This window comes from Lissotriton vulgaris, chromosome 12, assembly GCF_964263255.1.
Source record: "Lissotriton vulgaris chromosome 12, aLisVul1.2, whole genome shotgun sequence".
Lineage (NCBI taxonomy): Eukaryota > Metazoa > Chordata > Amphibia > Caudata > Salamandridae > Lissotriton > Lissotriton vulgaris.
Window position 1 is genome coordinate 12,465,748 of NC_141700.1, and position 3,918 is coordinate 12,469,665.

Sequence of the window (3,918 nt, forward strand, 5' to 3'; positions counted from 1 at the left end):
GGGATGCAGAGTTCGAATGGTACGGCAAACTGATCAGACCAGGCCACCTGTAGCGGAGAGCCGGTGGAAAGCCTGTCATCGTTAGAAAAGAGTCCGTCAAGAATATGTCCTGCCTTGTGAGTAGAACTTTTTACAAGCTGGACGAGGTCACAGGCTTCTAGCGTTTCAACAAGGGCAATTGTATCCTTTGAGTTAGTCTCATCAAGGTGAAAATTAAAATCACCCAAGATGGTAAAGGCAGTTTTTCCAATATAAGGTTCAAGGATGGTCATTAGATCAGAGGGGAAGCTGGCCCTAGTACCGGGGGGTCTATAGATCAGGATCCCAGAAAAGGAGACTGTAGGAGATAGGGAGATGCAGAAATAGAATGATTCTAAGCGAGATGAGGGAATCAATATTGGTTTGGTCGTACAGAGAAAGGAGGATTTCACAAGAATGGCAATGCCACCTCCTCTGCGCAAAGGTCTGTCCTGCCTATATAGAGAGTAGCCGCCAGGAATAGCCATGAGCAGATCATGTCCAGAGGTGTCGGAGGCCCAGGTCTCCGTAATGAACACCCAGTCTGGTTGTCGGCTGTCAACGAAATCGTGGAAGGCGACGTTGTGCTTAATAAGAGAGCGGGCATTAATTAAGAAGCCGAATCTCCGTTGTGGGACAGGCTGTGAGGGCGGAGGGAGGACACTAGGGGCGACAACCCTAGGAAATAAGAAGGAGGCCGAACAGGCCCAACACCTGTGAGAATGCAGGATCCCTTCAGGGGAGAAACGGTGGAAGCAGGGCAGGGATGCGGGTCGGAGAGCAAGGAGGTCAGAATTGGAATATAATCCAGGAGTCTCACCGGGAGAGGAAGGAATAGGAATTGGGTCCAGCCCGTCCAGCAGCCCGTCCTCAGCGCGGACAGGCGCAGACGGGCTGGACTCTGGCGTGACTCCGGCGGGCATCCGGCGCGTCCGCAGCTGCGTCCGCTACGCGGAGAGCCCTGTACCTTTTTTAAGGCAGCTAGAGCGCGAGAGTGCGACCTCACACCCAAGATGGCCGCTATGACACCCTCGCCTCCTCGGGACCCGCTCTCAGCGTCAACACTCAGCTGAGAGCGGCCCAGGTGGTAGAGGCAGGTAGGAGAAGTCGTCAAAGTGCAAATACGCTTTTTAAAATCAAGCGCCGATTAAAAGCAAAGGTCACTCGGGACCCGTTCTAAAATGCTAGTTTCCCTCACTCTCTGTGGGACACGGTTGCCGACGTGCTTCCAGAATGTCTGGCGGAGGTCAGGACTAAACTCACCCAAGCCCTTGCGGAGGGTCGAGATGCAGCACGGTTTTCTATCCGGTGTGGGCAGGATACCACCGACTCACTGGGCAGAGCGATGGCAAAGACGGTGGCGTTTCCTCGCCACGCCTGATTGAGGTCCGCCAACTTTTCGACCGATGTCCAGAACACTCTTATGGACATGTCGTTCGATGGCCGTCACCTTTTTGGCGACAAGGCAGACCATGCGCTTGAGCGCTTTAAGGACTCCAGGGCTACGGCCAAGTCCTTGGGCCTCTCGGCCCGCGCCAGCAAACGGGTGCCTTTCGCTCCTTTCGTGGCCAAGGAAGGGGCGCCCCCACACGTGCTGCCAGCCACGCACGCAGACTAACATCCAACGCGCTGGCAGCCGTTGAAACCGCCGTGGCGACAGTCGTGGACAACGGCAAGGCCAGTCCACACCTTTCCCCACAGCATCCGCCTCTAAAGCCTCATAGTCCATGCTTTCAGGCCCATGTGACGCCTGTGGGGGGGCAGGGTTCGCCATCACCACTTCCACTGGCGCACTGCCACTTCGGACAGGTGGGTGTTGCAAATCCATCGCAATACCACCACGTGTCGCGGGACCACTTGCAACTTCTGTAAGAGGAAGTTATGGCCCTCTTGGTCAAGGGAGCCATGGAGCGTGTTCCTGGGCCAGAAGTAGGGTGTGGTTGTTACTCCCACTACTCTCTGGTACCCAAGAAGGGCAAAGGGGGCCTACGCCCTAGCTTGGACCTACGGAACGTCAACGGCTTCCTCCGGAAAGAGAAGTTCAAGATGCTGACACTGGCTCAGGTGTTAGGTGCCCTGGACCCAGGAGACTGGATGGTAGCGTTGGACTTGCAGGACGCTTATTTCCACATTCCCGTCCTGCCGGCCCACTGGCACTACCTGCGGTTCACAGTAGGCCACGAGCACTTTCAGTTTACAGTTTTCCCCTTCGGCCTTACCAGTGCGCCATGGGTGTTCACGAAGGTGATGGCGGTGGTCGCAGCTCATCTGCGCAGGTTAGGGGTTTCAGTCTTCCCATACCTTGACGACTGGTTGTGGAAGGCGGGCTCGCTCCAGACAACGGCAAACCTCCTGCACCAGCTGGGGTTTTCCATCAATGTGCCGAAGTCCCACCTGTGCCCCTCTCAGAAGCTCCTCTTCATCAGCGCAGTTTCGGGTTTATCCTCCCGAACAGCGGGTTCGGGATATTCAGGCTCTGATTACAACCTTTCAGCCTTTATCCCGGGTCTCGGTCAGGTTGATGCTGCGGCTTCTGGGGCTGATGGCCTCCTGCATCCTTCTGGTGCATCACGTCCGGTGGCGGATGCGGGCTCTGCAGTGGGACCTGAAGTTTCAGTGGGCCCAGCATCAGGGCAACGTGTCTGACCATGTCCTGATCTCGGAGAGCACTGCGAGACAGCTGCAGTGGTGGCTCACAGACCGCGATTGGGTCAGCGGCAGGTCCCTCTCCTTACCCCAACCGAAGCACGTAGTTGTGACGGACGCATCCCTCCTAGGTTGGGGAGGCCACATGGGAGAGGCGGAGATCAGAGGCCTCTGGTCTCCGGCGGAGTCCCGGATCCATATCAACCTTCTGGAGCTGAGGGAGATTCGTCTAGCACTGAAGGCATTCCTCCCATCTGTCCGGGGGAGTGTAGTGCAGGTGTTCACGGACAACACCACCGCCATGTGGTACTGCAACAAACAGGGCGGGTGGGGTCGTGGACCCTCTGCCAGGAGGCTCTGTGGCTCTGGCAGTGGCTGGAACATCAGGGGGTGACCCTGGTGGTTCAACACCTGGCAGGTTCTCTGAACGCCAGGGCGGACGAACTCAGCCGACTGTGCATGATGGATCACGAATGGCGTCTGAACTCGGATGTGGCGCAAGGCCTCTTTCTGCAGTGGGGAGAGCCTTGGTTAGATCTATTCGCCACAGAAGAGAACGCGCAATGTCATCAGTTCTGCGCGTTGGAATTTCCAAGGCGGCACTGGAGTTGCGGTCTGTTGTACGCCTTTCCGCCTATACCACTTCTGCCCAGAGTGCTGAAGAAGATCAAGCGTGACCAGGCCTACGTTATCGCAGCAGTAGGGGACTGTCCTCCACCCGAACCTGTCCAGTCTCCACCGACATGCTTGGAGATTGAGCAGCGGCCCTTGAGGCCATTTGACTTGCCTCCTGAAGTCTGTACAGTGATTCTGGCAGCCAGGCGTCCCTCCACGAAGCCGGTATACGCCTGCAGGTGGAACAGATTTGTGGCATGGTGCACAGCAAAGGCTATCTGCTCCTCTTTGAGGTTCTCCTCTTCCTTCTTTCTCTTGCCCAGCAGGGCTCTGCTCTGGGCACTTTCAAGGGCTACCTTTCTACCCTTTCAGCCTATATAAGGCTGCCTGATCAGCCATCTTTATTCAAGTCCCCAATTGTAAATAGGTTTTTGAAGGGCATCACACACATGTTTCCCCCTGTTCCATTTGTGATGCCTCAGTGGGACTTGAACCTTGTTCTTACCCATCTGATGTGCGCTCCCTTTGAGCCACTTCATAACTGTCCTCTTCGCCTTCTTACTCTGAAGACTGCTTTCCTGGTTGCCATCACCTCTGCCAGGAGAGTGATTGAGCTTCAGGCACTTTCTTCCAAACCTA